This window comes from Triturus cristatus, chromosome 9, assembly GCF_964204655.1.
Source record: "Triturus cristatus chromosome 9, aTriCri1.1, whole genome shotgun sequence".
Taxonomy (NCBI): Eukaryota; Metazoa; Chordata; class Amphibia; order Caudata; family Salamandridae; genus Triturus; species Triturus cristatus.
The window spans coordinates 1,078,798,810-1,078,816,011 of NC_140592.1; positions in this window are offsets into that span (position 1 = coordinate 1,078,798,810).

Here is a 17,202-nt window from a genome sequence, read left to right on the forward strand (position 1 = left end):
AGTCACATCCAGCATGGTTTTTTGTTGTTTTATAGATTTTAAAGCTGCATTTGATCGGGTACCAAGGGCCGCTCTATGGGAGAAGCTAAAAAAATGGGGGATCCCAGACAAGCTCCTGGATGCAATCATCCAACTCCATTCGGGCACATGGGTACAAGTGAAGTTGGGGACCGGCACACATCTCTCTCAGAAAATTATGACAACTAGAGGAGTCAAACAGGGATGTGTGCTGGCCCCCCTTCTTTTCAATCTGTTTGTAGCAGATTTGCCATCCTCCCTTGAAGAAATGAACAGTCACTCGCCCAAGATGGGAGGTGTACCGATAAGCAATCTTCTTTATGCCGACAATTTGGTCCTTTTTAGTTTGACACGGGTAGGGCTGCAGAGGCTATTAAACAGACTGGAAGTCTACACATCCATGAACGGGTTGGAGGTCAATCTAAAGAAAACCCAAGTGGTCACTTTTGGTAGAAAACTACACCGTGGGGGAGGCTGGCTGTTCAACAACTCTAGCCTTAGAATAGGAAACACTTATAAATATCTTGGGGTCACCTTTGACTCCAGGGGTAACTTTAACCAACAGCGTAAGGTCATCTCAGTAAAAGCCATGAACCTACAGGTAACTTTCTGCAAGCTCTCAAGAAATGTGTCTGGCCCAAGCCTGTCCCCATTAGTGGAAGTTATGAGAGCAAAAATAGGGCCTACATTGACTTATGGTGCTGAGATTTTTAGGGGGAAATTAAACTCCTCTTTTAACCAACATGTGACGAAACTTTACAAAAAAATCCTCCACTTGCCCAAATCAGCTTCTGCAGCACAGATCCGACTAGAATTCGGTCTATTAAACTATGAAACTTCAGCCACTGGTCTGTATCTAAACCTGTGCCATAAATTGAGACAGGCAAAGCCAGGCTCATTGGAGTCCTTAATTTGGTTGGATATTTCCCAGACAAATCCACGCGGCTCTTACAGCCGCCTTTTTAAGGACTCGATCCAAGAATTGTCTGCAGGTGCATTATGGGACCTCAACCCTAGTAAATCAGCATTTAAAACTAGCATTAAGAACTGTATTCGAATGAGGTCCCTGATCATTGATAAAGCCCAATTTGCCAAACGCAGACATGCTTGGGCAACAATGTCTTCATATGGTCGGTTATCCCCCGCATCTTACTTATCTTGCACTTACTCCTTGCACCTAAAAATTAGCTTTATGGCTGCCAGACTGGGCGATTGGCAATTTCTAAAAGATCTGCCCGTCTGGCGCCGTCTGTCAGAGGATGTAATCTGCAGGGGGTGCGGCATGTCTCCCGAAACCATGGAGCATATCGTTTGTCTTTGTCCATCTTTTATGTCACAACGTAGACGCAAACTGAAAACTGAGTGGAACAGGCTGGGAATCCGAACGTGCAGACAAGCAATTATTGCAGCATTAATGCCAGAAAACACAGGTTTAAATATTGCTTTTACAATTCTTTTACGACATGCCTACCGCTCTCTTAAGCAGTAACGGGTTGGTTTGTTTTTATGCTTTTTTAAGAGCTACTTCATTTTATTTTGTGATTTCTCAAATGCTGCTAACACTTTCTTATCTGACTGTTGCTTTGCACAATTGGCTGTCATTTTATGGTCCATGGACTGTATTCACGGTCTTTGTCAAATACTTGAATTTAAATGCACTTTAAACGTTATACTGTTCATTGCACTTTGCACACTAAGTCTTCATTCCATTGATATATCGGTGAAGTTTTTTTATTGTAATTTGAAGTTTCTATCAACTACTGTTTTTATGCTAAGGTTCTGTTTTTAAAATGTATTGCTGTGTATCTTTGAGGTGTTCTTTTAAGGATATTTTTATATCTAAATAAAGTTACTTACTTGTTCAATGCGATTCTTATGGGGTCTGATCCACCGGACACCTGGTTGGGGGCTGAGATTGTCCCCATTCACAAGAAGGGATGCCCACTTACCCCCTCAAATTACAGGCCCATTAGCCTGTTAGACACAACACAAAAACTAATGGGTAGAATCATATTGGACAGGATACAAGCTTGGATGGAGGCATGGGAAATATTGTCTACCCTCCAGGCTGGATTTAGATCCGGTATCTCAACCTTGGATCAAATCTTCCGGCTCCAGGTCCTTTTCTGGAAAACCACAAGGGTTGAGGGTGGCAGCTTCTACCTTGTTTTTGTGGACCTGCGGGCTGCTTTTGACCTAGTCCCTAGGGAAAAATTGTGGGAGGTATTGGCAGACCTGGGCCTTCCGCCATACCTGCTTAATATCCTGACCCGTTTGCATGTTGGAAATTATGCACGGGTCAGGTGCGGGAGACACGGGGATCTCTCGGACCGCTTCCCTGTTTCCAGGGGTGTCCGGCAGGGGTGCGTTCTAGCTCCTACCCTTTTTAGCTCATTTATCAATGGCCTTGTCGACACCTTCAACGATGTAAAGGATAATGATGCTCCCTGGTTGACGACCGGTCGGGTGCCCGCATTGATGTTCGCGGATGACACTCTGTTGATATCCCGAACATCTTCGGGCATCCAGCGCGTCCTGGACGGTTTTGTGTGCTTTTGTGCCTCGAGGGGATTGGAGATCAATTTGGATAAAACCAAGTTTATGATCTTTAATCCCCCGAGGCATTCTGAATGGTGTTCCGTTGGAACGAGTCAAGACCTTCGTTTATCTTGGGATCACTTTGACGGAGGATTTTGGCTGGGGCCACCAGATTACCAGATCCGCCCTTAGACTTTCACAAATAGCAGGGGGTATTGGTAAACTTCAGAGAGCATCGATTTCCAAACCGGTTGTGCCCGCCCTTGAGATCTATGGCCTCCAGGCTCGGACCGCATCTATCTATGGCGCCGAACTTTGGGGCCATAAGAACGTATTTAGCCTTCTGAGGGTGGAACAGGCCTTTATGAGGAATTTGGTGGGCCTACCGAAAAGTACACCCCTCATCCCCTTGCGAATGGACTTGGGTCTGGAGTCTATTGAGAAATTGGCAGCTGTGCGACCCTTGCTTTATTGGAGAAGGCTCTGGTCAGTACCTGAGCTGGTATCCTTTAGAGCTGAATTTCTGGAGGTCTGGGAACAGATAAAAAACTAAAATATCCCCTGGCTTGCCCATATTAGGGCTCTCTCTTTCAAAATAGGCTTGCCTCAGTTATGGGGGACCCCTGAGTTGAGTTGCCCGAGAATATCTAGGGCCCAGGTGTTAATTTTGGTGAGGCAGCAAAATCTAAGTGCACTACAACGGTCAACATCCTATGGTAGGCTCTCTATTGAGTTCCTCTCAGTCAAATCTGAAATGGGGTGGGAGGAATTCTTTGATGTAGTCGAACCCCCTCTTGCGAGGAAACTATATGCTCAATTAAGGTATGGCTCCCTACCTATTAGGTCATTTACTTCGAAATGGGCAAAAACTGAAAATGAAACTTGTCCGGCATGTAATTACATTAGAGAAGATGTAATTCATGTTTTATTTTTCTGTCCAGCATATAGCAATATACGCAAAACTTGGCTTATCCCATTATGTAAAAACCTAAGTTTTAGACATTGTGTGTAGGCATGTAGAGTTTTTAAATATGATACCTCGCCGCCTATTGTATTTGCTGTCTCTCGTTTCCTTTAAACCAATCTAAATTATCGAAATACGTCTGATAACTCACTGTTTAATTCTTTTTTTAATAAGTGAAATACCTATATTTATTATTTTATTTGATGTGCTAGGTATGTATGTATTCTATTTGCACTTTTATGGTCTTCTGACCGAAATAAAGTTATCATATTTTGATAACCCTAGACATCAAAACAGGATCAACAAAGTTAACCAGAATCCAGCGTTTGGCGCTCACTGGAGAGCATGATTTGTGCCAAATTGATGTGTTAATCGGCGGAATCCACTGGAGGATTTTAATTTAACGAGTATGAAGACTACGAGTCCCAGAAAGCTGTTATCATTAAGCCACACCAGAGGGCGTAACCTACTAAAGGTTTAAAAGCTGTGACTCATTTCACTCTTGTTTTTCTGCCCATTAAACATCGCATTGTGCCCGTGAGCAAGAAGCAGGAGCTTTGAAACGCGGAGGGCTGTGAATTGGATTAAACGCTGTGATGACCGGTTTTTTAAATAAAGGAAACTGCTACAACTAGCAGGGTCCGCCTGGTTTTTTCAAGTGCAGCCTCGCAGGGTAATAACTTTGTTAATATATATATATTATCTACTGGCGGTCGCCAGTAGATAGTTATAGTTAGGACCGAGTTCAGATAGGAAATCTGAAAATTCGATTTTGAATAACTTTGGCGCCGGTTGACTTATCTTCGTGACATTTTCAAAACTAATGGAGCGCTCCGCACAGCTCCTACCCTGAAAGTCTCTGGGTGATTCGTCAAGCGGGGGCTGAGAAAAAAGGGGGGTCCCAAAATGCGTTTTCCTCATGCATTTTCCAATAGGAACTTTAGTCGAAGGTACAGCCCGAACGGCTGAACAGAATTACTTGAAATTTGGCAAAGAGGTAGTCCTCAGGTCAGGCATGTGCCTTTTGCTTAAACGGTGTAAATCCGTTCAGTAGTTCCTGAGAAAATCAAAAGTAAAATCACATATATATCTGGGCGGAGCCTAACCACACATCTCATTGTGAGATCTGATTGCCTGTCAGCACTTCATCCAAGAAGTGTTGGCAGCCATCTTGGGACCAATATACATGATAGCACCTCATTAAAAAGCATTGCAGTTAATAGAAGGTTTTAAGACTTTAGTTACATTATAAATCATTTGTTGATGGTACAATACTCATTTTAGGAATTGTGGTGTGTTCTTAGGTGATTTTACCATGTGAAAAAGCCTTCTGCTGTGATATCATGAATCATGTTTGAGAGAAAACTATTTTCTCATGCTTTTCCCACAGAGGTCTGGAGGGTGATTTCTAAGCTAACTGAGAGCATATTTTCTGTAAATTCACATTATCTTTCTCAGTCATGTGAGAATGAAGTCTGACATTCTCAGTAAAACATGTACATCCAACAAGGGCAGAGACTGTCAGTTGATTCCTTTGTGTTCTACCGCAGCTTCCCAGAGTGTTCTAAAGAACAACTAGAGCGCTAACAGTCCTACTTATGACAAACGTATGGCACACCTGAAGCCATCTTGGTTGGAATAAAGTGGTAATTCTTAAAACATTTAATTTAAAAAGGAACAAAATGAGGGGGTTCATTTTGCCATAGAAAGTATGATTAGTGCTGCAGAAAGAAAAATTAGGGCACATTTTGAGTGACTTCTCAAATCCTCTTCTATTTCATTAAAAAATTCTGACATGCAGACTGAAACATGCACTTTCAATACCAGCAGCAGACTTCCCTGGTGAGCAGTAGCTTTACTACAGTGATCTAATAAGCAACCAGAGTGCTAACATTCTGAATTTATGGCAAATTTGTGACACATCTGAATGCCTTCTTGATGGAATCAAAGTACAAAACTGAAAGTATTTCCTACTGAGGAGACTGTAGTAAATGAGGAAATTAGGAAACGTCATAACAAATAAGTCTCCCAAAATGGCCACCAGAGACAAAAGAGCCCAAATATCACCCAAATGTAGCCCAAGTATAGCCCAATGACAGAATGTCCCAGAGTGTTCAAACGAACAACTAGAGCGCTAACAGTCTTACATATGACAAAAGTATGGCACACCTGAAGCCATCTTGAATGGAATAAAGTGGTAACACTTAAAACATTTAATGTACAAAGGAACACAATGAGGGGATTCATTTTGCCATAGAAATTATGATTTGTGCTGCAGAAAGAAAAATTAGGGCACATTTTGACTTCTCAAATCCTCTTCTATGTCATAAAAAAAATTCTGCCATGCAGACTGAAACATGCACTTTGAATACCAGTAGCAGACTTCCCTGGTGAGCAGTAGCTTTACTACAGTGATCTAATGAGCAACTAGAGTGCTAACATTCAGAATTTATGGCAAATGTGTGACACATCTGAATGCCTTCTTGATGGAACCAAGTAAAAAACTGAAAGTATTTCCTACTGAGGAGACTGCAGTAAATGAGGAAATTAGGAAACTTCATAACAAATAAATCTCCCAAGATGGCCACCAGAGACAAAAGAGCCCAAACGTAGCCCAAATATCACCCAGATGTAGCCCAAGTATAGCCCAATGACAGAATGTCCCAGAGTGTTCTAACGAACAACTAGAGCGCTAACAGTCTTACTTATGACAAAAGTATGGCACACCTGAAGCCATCTTGAATGGAATAAAGTGGTAACACTTAAAACATTTAGGGCCTCATGTAGGTAGCCCAATACCGGTCGGTAACGGCCGATTTTCGGCAAATAGACCGTTACCGACCGGTATTTAGGCTGTTGACATGTAGGGGGCTCATTTCTGTATTCGGTAATTTACAGAATCGGTAAAATTACCGATTCGGTAAATACCGAATTCAGAAATGAGATGTTGGGGGACTGTGTGGTGGGTGCGGGGATTGGTTATTTACCACCAACTAGAAGTTGGTGGTAAATGACGAATATGTGTGAAAATGCATTTTTGTGCACTGTGAGGTGTGCAATGTGGCAGACATACATGCCCCTAGGGCATGTATGTGCGCCACATGTGCACACATGGACGTATCAGGGGTGCAACAGGGTGTCGATGTGACACCCTGCCACCCTTGTATGTGCTCCCCCATTACCGAATCGGTATTTACCGATCCGGTAATGAGGCATACCTTCCCATTGATTCAATCAATGGGAAGGTATGCCTCATTACCGAATCGGTAAATACCGATTCGGTAATTACCGACTTACTCCGATTCGGTAACATTTACCGAATTATTACCTACATACACTTTACCGATTCTTGAATACCGAATCGGTATGATTCGGTATTTTAGAATCGGTAAAGTGTATGCCACCTACATATGGCCCAGAATGTACAAAGGAACACAATGAGGGGATTCATTTTGCCATAGAAATTATGATTTGTGCTGCAGAAAGAAAAATTAGGGCACATTTTGACTTCTCAAAACCACTTCTATGTCATAAAAAAATTCTGACATGCAGACTGAAACATGCAATTTGAATACCAGTAGCAGACTTCCCTGGTGAGCAGTAGCTTTACTACAGTGATCTAATGAGCAACTAGAGTGCTAACATTCAGAATTAATCGCAAATGTGTGACACATCTGAATGCCTTCTTGATGGAACCAAAATGAAAAACTGAAAGTATTCCCACTGAGGAGACTGCAGTAAATGAGGAAATTAGGAAACTTCATAACAAACAAATCTCCCAAGATGGCCACCAGAGACAAAAGAGCCCAAATGTAGCCCAAATATCACCCAGATGTAGCCCACATGTAGCCCAATGACAGAAGTGCGCAAAACACTTATTTTTTGTGTATTTGCAGTTTTATATAGTGCAGACTTGTCAGGTATTGGAATGCTTTACATGAGCATTGGTTACATCACACAAGATCAAATTCATTTTGGTTGTAGACATGGGGAGATTAAGTGATTTGACCACAATCACAGAATGTTGAGCTGAAGCAGAAACTCAAACCTGAAGCAAGCAGGATTAACGGCGGACTCCAATGACTGCACCTCCTTACTGGGTTCCCAATGTGTATAGAATAGTATTAGTTGACGGTGTGCATACTACGACTTCTGGTCTACATGAACCCCGACTTTATTGGATTGCACTCGCATTGCCATTTATGGTACGTGTCCTCAAGTGTCCTATATCGCAGATACACACCTGCCTAGTCCCCTTCCCCAAGCCCTTTTTTTCCCCTTTTTTTCTCCCCTATTTATGACAAAATCATCTATATCATGGGGTAAGATGGGATAGAAAGACACAAACCATTGATAAGAAAATGATGTTTCAGATAGGGACACCCTGATTAAACCATTCGTTTTTAGCAAATCAAAAGTCTACCCGCATTAGAACCATTGCGTTACACCTGTGCTTCTTGCCTTACTAATGTAAAACAAAAAATATTTTTTTGTGTAAAGTTATATGTCATTTTCTCATGGTAGTGTTTTGTTTGACATATCAACAAGACAATGTATATTCATGATGTGTCCTGTGCATTCACTCTTAGTTTGTGTAAGAAAACTATTGCAAAAAGATTTTTTAATTGATGTCTTTTATATGTATTTTTTAAATGTTGTGTATGGTGCGTCTACTTATGTTATGTTTCTCTGCATCTTTCCAGCCCTGACGAAGTTCATTCTGAACGAAACGCGTTGGCTGAGGCTTTGTTTCAACAACTGAATTAAAATAAAGACTTTGTTTGTATACCAACTACAGACCACTTGGTGTAATTTACTGACAAACTTACTTGGTGGTGCACCACCCCAAACCCCCTTCAGAAACTCAAACCTGGTTCCCCAGTTGCAAAGTCTGAAGCTCTGGAAGTAACACCACATCCTCTCGCCAAGGTGCAACATTTAAACAAGTGGTCAACTGGATAAAAAAACATAAAGATTACAAATAATTTAAAAGTTCTTTGTCGCTATTTGAAAACTCAGAAAATATGTCCTCATTTTCGTTTTTTAGAGCACTAACCATAATTTTGATGCAAATAAGACCCTCTCATATATGTAATTTCTAAAGGAAATATTCTAGGTATTACAGTTTTGATTACATCAAGATGACGTCAGGCGTTCCACACTTTTGTAATAAATATAGAATGTTAGCAATCTAGTTGTTCATTGGGATACTGTTGAGAGGCAGAGGCCATGGGCACGGACTCTGAAAATTGAAGGCAGGTAGGAGAGTGCAGAGGCAACAATTTGACCACACTGGGCAGGCAGGAAGGGCAGTGGCAGCACAACAGACTATGGAGGGCAGTGGAAAGGGGGGCAGGGGCAACAAACCAACAATACAGGACTGGCAAGAGAGGCTGTGGCAATATAATAGACCATTGTGGGCAGAAGGAAGAGGCAGTGGTAGTACAACCATACATGCCAACAGACCCGTTTCAGCCAGGAAACGTCCAATGTTTTTAAGCTCAAATGGGCTTTATTTGATCTGTCTCCTGTCTACAATCTCCTCTTTTTCAATGTAACTTAAAGGGGAAAATCAATACCCCAGTTTTTTTCAAAATCTCCCTCTTACCAAGTTCAAAATGTTCGCAAGTATGGTACATTGAATCATGGTAGGCAGGAGGAATTGGGGTAGGGACATGGACTCGGATAACAGAGGACAGGAGGGACATGGAGAGGTGCACCAAACTGACCCTACAGGGCAGGCATCAGGATTTGCAGCAGCACAATACACCACACAGCGCATGCGGGACGGGAGTGCAGCACAACAATCCATAGAAAGCAATAGGGAGGGGACAGGACCATGCACATGGACAACAGCAAACAGATGGGAAAGAGGCAATGGTAGCTGGCTGACCATAATGGACCGACAGGAGAGAAGGCTGCAGCATAACAGACCATAAAGGGCAGGAGGGACGGATCAGGGGCATTACAATGGAACAGACAAGCCAGGAGGGAGGGAATAGTGGGTCTGCACATGGAAACAGAGGGCTGGGGGCAAGGTGGCAGGGCAGGAGCAGCAAGATGACCATGGAGGTCAGGCAGGATGGGCACTAGAAACAAGACACACCATGGAGAGCAACAATGAGACTATGGTGGCATACACACAGACCATGGAGGGAAGGTGGGAGGGGGTCAGGGGCAGCTAGCTGACCACACAGGGAAGGTGGGAGTGGCCATGGCAGCAGAGAAGACCATGCATGGCAAGCGGGAGGGTTAGTGGCAGCACAATGGCTATGATGGGCAAAAAGGAGGGTGCAGGGGCATGCACAAAGGACCATGGAGGATAGAAGGGAGGGTCAGGACCTGGGCACAGACAAGAGAGTTCAGGGGAAGGGGCCTCACAACAGACCGCGCGGGGCAGGCAGGAGGAGCAGTTGCAGCACAACAGATCAGGGAGGGCAGAAGAGTGTGGCAGTAAAATGGACCATGGAGGACAGGAGGAAGGGGATAGGGGCACGGCATGTGGACAGGCAGGGTGGAGGTGGTAGGGACAGGTTACAGTCATCTGACAATGCTAGGCAGGTGGGAGGGGAGTGGCAGCTCAACAGAACACTTAGAGTAGATAGGAGTGGCAGGTCCATGGAACATAGTGGGCAAAAAGGATGGAGCAGGGGCATGCACAAAGACATCGGAGGGCAGAGGGAAGGAGAATAGGGGCAGCAAGCTAAGCACAGAGGCTAAGCAGGAGGTCAATGATGGGGCATAGAATTGGGCAATGGAGGGCAGGAGGAGTGGACTGGTACATCATGCTAAATGGAGGGCAGTGGCAGCACATCAGACAATGCATGGCAGGAGGGAGGAGGCTAGTCCATGGATTCAGACAACAGAGGATAGGGAGGAGGTGGATGGGGCAGCAAGCTAACTGTTCAGAGAAGGTGGGTATTAGGAACTTTATTGTTTTTAAAATGTGTGTCTGTGCGAACTACTTAAAATATGAACAAGTATGCAGCATAATCTCACTTTTATTCAGGAAGAAGATGATGTTTGTGACTGTGACTCCAGGCTCACTTGGCAGAAACACCCCCTGACCCTCCACCCCCATCGCAAAATGTAATGCCCGTGAAAAGGGTAGGTGGACGCAGTGTTATAAAGAACATAGTCCTGAGAGCACGATTGTAAATGAAAACTAGATGTAGTATGTGGTATAAACTATGCACCAAAAAGTGTGATATAAGATGAACCGGGGCGTGAAATATAATATGCAATACATTGTGCGCAATGACAGATTCATTGGAGAGCGCGAGATAGCACAGGCACTAGCGCATGCTATGCGATATGCGCCTTGGAGTGTAATATACACAGGGTAGTGTTGTGTAACATAACCAGTCTCTAAAGTTGTAATATAAAATATGTGCTGGGGAGTGTAACGTTGCATATGCACTGTGACAAAGATATGGATCCCAGATTGTAATATGTATGGCATAGCGCTGTGCGTTATAACATACACATCGAGGAAGGCACGTTAGATGGGGCAATATAACCCGTGCGAAGGCAAGTGTGGCATGACATATTCACGGGGTGGTGTTACAGTGCACATGGGCTAGAGAGTGTCATAGCATACGCACTAGCTGGTGGAATACAACACAGAGGTGTGAGGCAATCGGCGGTCACTGGTGGGTGTAACACAGCATTGGGCTCAGCCAGGAGCACGCTGTGACTCTCAAGTGAGGTTCGTCTCCTTTCCAGAGAGTAAAATAAAAAGTATTACACATCCGGCGGTGGATGTGTTTTTTATTAACCGTGAGGGGGTTTCTTGCATAGTTTGGTCGAATTTTTGTCGAATCCCCTTTGAATGGCTTGGTGTGCGTGTATATTAAATGTGCCCGTCAATAGCTACCCATGTTTGTATAAATAAACGACAAGGGTGTCTACTTGGAGAGTACCCACCGGCGGGGGCGCCGGGATTAGGCACGGTAGGGCGTCAGACACGTCAGAGCTTCACTAGCGGTGTAAATACATTCCATGTGGATTCATTATATGCATAGTCGCCTTTTAATGAATATCACGCAAATCGTCATGGTGATAGGTACATACGGTTTGTCCAGCATGTCCTAGGTGTTTCTATAAATATATATATTTTTAAAATAATAAAAACCAAAGGCCGGCCCCGGGGGATGTGGTCCCCGGAGCCATAAGTGGCCTGAGGAGGGGGGCCACGCAGCCCCCTCCTAAAGAATTTAAATTAAAAAAATGCCATGACCCGGGGGTTGGGGTCCCCGGGGCCGATTAAGGCCTTGGGAGGGCTAATTTTTTTTTCAACAAAAAAAATGAGGGTGCAGGCCCTGGGGGATGGGGTCCCCAGGGCCAGTAAATTAGAAAAATAAGGAGGGCCACACAGCCCTCCTTCTTAAAAAAATAAAATAAATAAAAGACCGGCATCGCGCTGGAGGCCACGCCCCCTCCTTGCAGCACTCTGCAAACGCGCCCCTGGCCAGTTGTAATTTGGGGAATTAATTCCCCTTCAATACTGAGGGTCCCTGTGGGGCAACTAGCCCAACAGGTATCTCCAGTGTGCACCTGGGAGCTGCGTTGCAGACAGGTGTTCTGAGGCCACGCCCCTTTTTACACCTCTATGCAACGCAGCTCTGTGGCGCTTACTGAAGTTACCTAGTGGGCTAGTTTGACCCTAGCGACCCTTAGGATTCAAGGAGACTTAATCTCCCAACTTAGAACGGCCACAGGGCGCGTTTACACAGTGGTGAAGGGAGGGGACGGGGCCTGAGGTGACGTGTGCAAACACGCCCTATGGCGCGTTTTAAGTTGGGGAAATAATTCCCCTTCAATACTGAGGGCCCCTGGGGGCTAACTAGCCCACCAGGTGCTTCCAGTAAGCGCCACTGAGCTGCGTTGCAGAGAGGTGGTCCAGGCCGTGCCACTTTTTACACCTCTTTGCAACGCAGCTCTGTGGCGCATACTGGAGGTACCTAGTGGGCTAGTTGGACCCTAGGGACCCTCAGGATTCAAATTAACTTAATCTCCCAACTAAAAACGGCCACAGGGCGTGTTTACACAGTGGTGAAGGGAGGGGACGGGGCCTGAGTTAACGTGTGCAAACAAGCCCTGTGGCGCGTTTTAAGTTGGGGAAATAATTCCCCTTCAATCCTGAGGGCCCATGGGGGCTAACTAGCCCACCAGGTGCTTCCAGTAAGTGCCACTGAGCTGCGTTGCAGAGAGGTGGTCTAGGCCGTGCCCCTTTTTACATCTCTCTGCAACGCAGCTCTGTGGTGCTTACTGGAGGTACCTAATGGTCTAGTTGGACCCTAGGGACCCTCAGGATTCAAGGGGACTTAATCTCCCAACTTAAAACGGCCACAGGGCGTGTTTACACAGTGGGGAAGTGAGGGGACGGGGCCTGAGTTGACGTGTGCAAACACGCCCTGTGGCGCGTTTTAAGAGGTAGTTTTAATCCCCTGCCCTATTATATACTAGGGGCTTACAGAGGAGGTCATGCTGATCACAGGGGGACCCCAACGCATAGTGTTCCCTAGTGTATGTAGGTGTTTTCACTGTATTCTGAGTGTCTTTTAACATAGCACTGGCTCTAGGACTGGTTAGTCAGACTAAGTTACCACCAGTATCCGTCTCAAAAAGTTGAGGGTACAGGATGATTTTGCAACAAGGCTTCTTTCTGCTCTTCTGTTTGTTCTTTCTGCACGTTATCCTTCTTCCTGCACTTTTCTTCGTCTTTGAGCACTTCTGTTGCTTCTTTCTGCATTACTATTTTTTATTTCTGTGCGTTTTTTCTTCTTTCTTCACATGTCCTATCTCTGTAGGCATAGTTAGAAATTAGCATTTAAAAAACCTTTGAAATTCACTGAAAAAACCATAGGTTTCAGGCACGTTATAGTTAGGAATTAGCATTTAAAAAACCTTAGAAATTCACTGAAAAAACCATAGGTTTCAGGGGCGTTATAGTTAGCTGGACTTTTCACTTGTACAAAATCATTGAAATTTCCCCGTTATAGTTAGTTCAGCTAACTATAACTCGCGCGCCCGCAATGCACTGCTGATGACGTCACATATTACATCACTCATGACATGGTCAGTGACATCACTCATTACATCACTAATGACATCTCAAATGACATCACTAATGACATCACTGATGACATCATCCTTGTGATAGAGTGGCAGACCTCCTCTTCCCCTAATATAACCTTTGATACACACATTCAAAAATAGAAACTACAATGTTAAAAACAATGGACATACCAATACCAGTTACAACAACCTATTCAGTAATCCTAAGATCCACAGACAAATCCACTCATTCACCAACAGTCCTATACAGTCACTCATACATGTACTCACTCATCATATGTACTCACACACCTATACATCCTGTTACACAACGCCACTCATCCATATAGTTACTCATACACATACTCACTCATGCTAATAAAGAATCAAACATCCATTTACTTGCATATACAGTTATACACACACCACCACACTTACTTCTACAGAACCTTACACATACTTAGTCTTTTAAACAATCACTTACAGAAACACATACTTATTCATACAGGAACTCTTTCAATCTCTCACTCTCACATATACTCACTTATATACACCAATAGTCACATATACTAGTTTAAAACATATGTAGTTACTCATAAAGACACTGTTGAGACAGTCTATCACTCACTAACACACCCATGCACACACTCATCCACCCATACAGTCCTGCACACATGCTGTCTTCAACACATACAAACAGTGAGTCACTCATTCATGCACCTATGCACTACGTAATACCCCCCACCGAACCATACAGACACTCAGACACTCATACTGATACTCAAAAAAACAACTAATAACCTATATAGACACTCATGTAGCTACTCACCAACCCATGCAGCCACTTATACACAAAGTAAGAGACTGATACAGATATTTACACATTTAAACATTACTCACTAAGCCATGTATTCACTAAGATACACTTAATCAGTCAGTTATACAATCAATTTTTCAAAAACAAATCATCCATTTAGACACTTATATACCCATTTTTTCTTCCATTGACCTTGAGATATACATATATAAAACATATCTAATTTTCAGAAAAACACACATTCACTGGATGATGTCATAAGTGATGTCATTTGAGATGTCATCAGTGAGGTCATGAGTGATGTCACTGACCATGTCATAAGTGATGTAATATGTGACGTCATCAGCAGTGCATTGCGGGCGCGCGAGTTATAGTTAGCTGAACTAACTATAACGGGGGAATTTCAATGGTTTTGTACGAGTGAAAAGTCCAGCTAACTATAACGCCCCTGAAACCTATGGTTTTTTTCAGTGTATATATATATATATATGTAAATTATTATATAAATGCAAAATTATAAAATACATTAAAATTAATACTTTAATTGTTTTAAAGTAAATATATATCAGTTATGATGCATGTGTGTCTACCTTTTTTATTAAGTTTATTTATTTAATTATTTTTAAATTTAAATTAGATCTACTTCATTTTTTAAATTCATTTGATCATTTAGTATATTTAATATTTTATATATTTATTTATATATTTATTTATATATATATATATCGATGTAAAAATATAGTTGTACAAAATATCACATTATATATATAATGTAATATTTTGTACAACTATATTTTTTACATCGATATTTTTTTCCTCTATATTTTTGTACTTACCTGTTTAAGTATAGGAAGTCATTATTTTTACATCGATATTTTTTGCTTCTATATTTTTCATTTCGATATTTTGTTAGTGAACCAACAAACCTCACCAACAACACTAGCCGAGTGTGACACATCACGTCTTCAGTGCTAATGCATTGCAAGTCCGCACAAACTCCCACCAATGGCTTCCTTAATGATGACAACGCTGAACTTCACTTTGCAGCTCCTTGTTGATGTATCCTCAATGATGGACTGCGCAGCTTAATGTGAGGAGTCAGCATCTCGATGCCCAGGCTACAGGGTACTTTGTCAGAGGACTGAAATGCATCCTGAAACAGGCCCGCACCCCATTATGGCTGGCCTGAACTTGTACCTGGTCTTTTGTGACCAGATAACCGTGTTTGGCACCTTTTGCTTCTTAGCCCTTGATTTCTCCAACATCTTTAAAATTGCATATTTCTGGTGCTACTGATTGGATTTATGTCATTTTGTTGTCAAATAATCTAGATTTTAAACTACTTTTCTAAATTAGTGTGGAATTTTTATTTGTGTTGATTTTCTACTCTTTTGCTGCTTGTGTGCTGCATCAATTATTTACAAATTGCCTCTAAGTTAAGCCTGACTGATTTTGTGCCAAGTCACAAGAGGTTTAAGCACATGTTTATTTAATGACTTTAGTGGTTCACCCTGATGAGAATTGTGGTTGCTGGTTGAGCAGGGTTAACATCTCTTGTAACAAAGAAACAACCCAATTTCTCACAATACTGAATTGTGATGTGGTGGTTATGCAATTTTCCAGTGCTTCATTTTCAAAAGAATGATCACCGGTGCCCAAAGATCAGTTCTGAAGCCCACAGCAGGTGCAATTAAGTGTGAGTGCACCCAATACCAAGGCTGCGTATCCTAAATCCACAACATGCCTCCGGCATCCACTCCCAGACCGTCTCTGCTAGTTTATCTCTTTCTTGTAGGCTCTCCCTTTGTGAGCGTTAAACCATCCATCTTACTCAACATTCTTCTATCCACTTTGTTTTTTTTTCCATCTGTCGTGTAGTTCTCAGGAATCCCCGGGACCTGCGTGTTTCAGAGGACCTAAACTGAGAACTTGGGGCCCCATTAGGATTGGATGGCGGACTTTAGTCTGCCCACCACCCTAGCGGTGCTGGGGCAGGCTGCCAGGGGTGCAGCGGTCCCGCACCGCCAATTAGGATGCGATCGCCACCCTGGCAGTCGCATCCCACATCTTTGACATTGAGGTGGGTGGTGCTGTAAGAATCACCCACTGCAATGCCAAAGAGGCATGTAGTGCATTGCATGCACAAAGTGACAGGCACCGTGCGGCGCCTGTCACCTTGTGCATGGCAATGAAGGGGGTGCCATAGGTACCCCCCAAGTGCAACCCCCCACACTCCCACCCCCCAGGGGCCCGCAACTTGCCCCCGTAGACATTTCCCGCATGCCTTTCCATGGTAGAGTCTCCGCCATAGAAAGGCATACCCACCGCAACCATCATAATATGGATGGTGGTGCCTGCAAGGCACCACCACCATATTGTGGGCTTTTTCCGTCTGGTCGGCAATCGTGAGGATTGCCAACTGGTGAAAAAGCGGCAGACGGATTTCCGTCCGCCGCGGTACCCCCGCCATGGTAATATGGCTGGGTGTAAATGTAGGCCGGACGGTGGCAATCCGCCCGCCATCATAATAGGCCCCTAGATGTCCAAACTGCTCCTGGATACTCCTACAGGATATGTCAGCCGTTAGAGCAGCTAGCTCTACAGTGCCACTACCAGCCCCCTTTATCTTACAGTGGTGTAGATAGTTTCTGGCAACTACTGAACATGACATCCCTGATTGCTTAGGGTTCGTGGAAAACAGTACAGTACTTTTCCCTCAGTCACTCATGCTTACTTACGGGTCGATTAGGATGGTAGCGGAAATTAACCATCCGCAGGTACCGCAGGAAAACCGGCGGTCTGATTA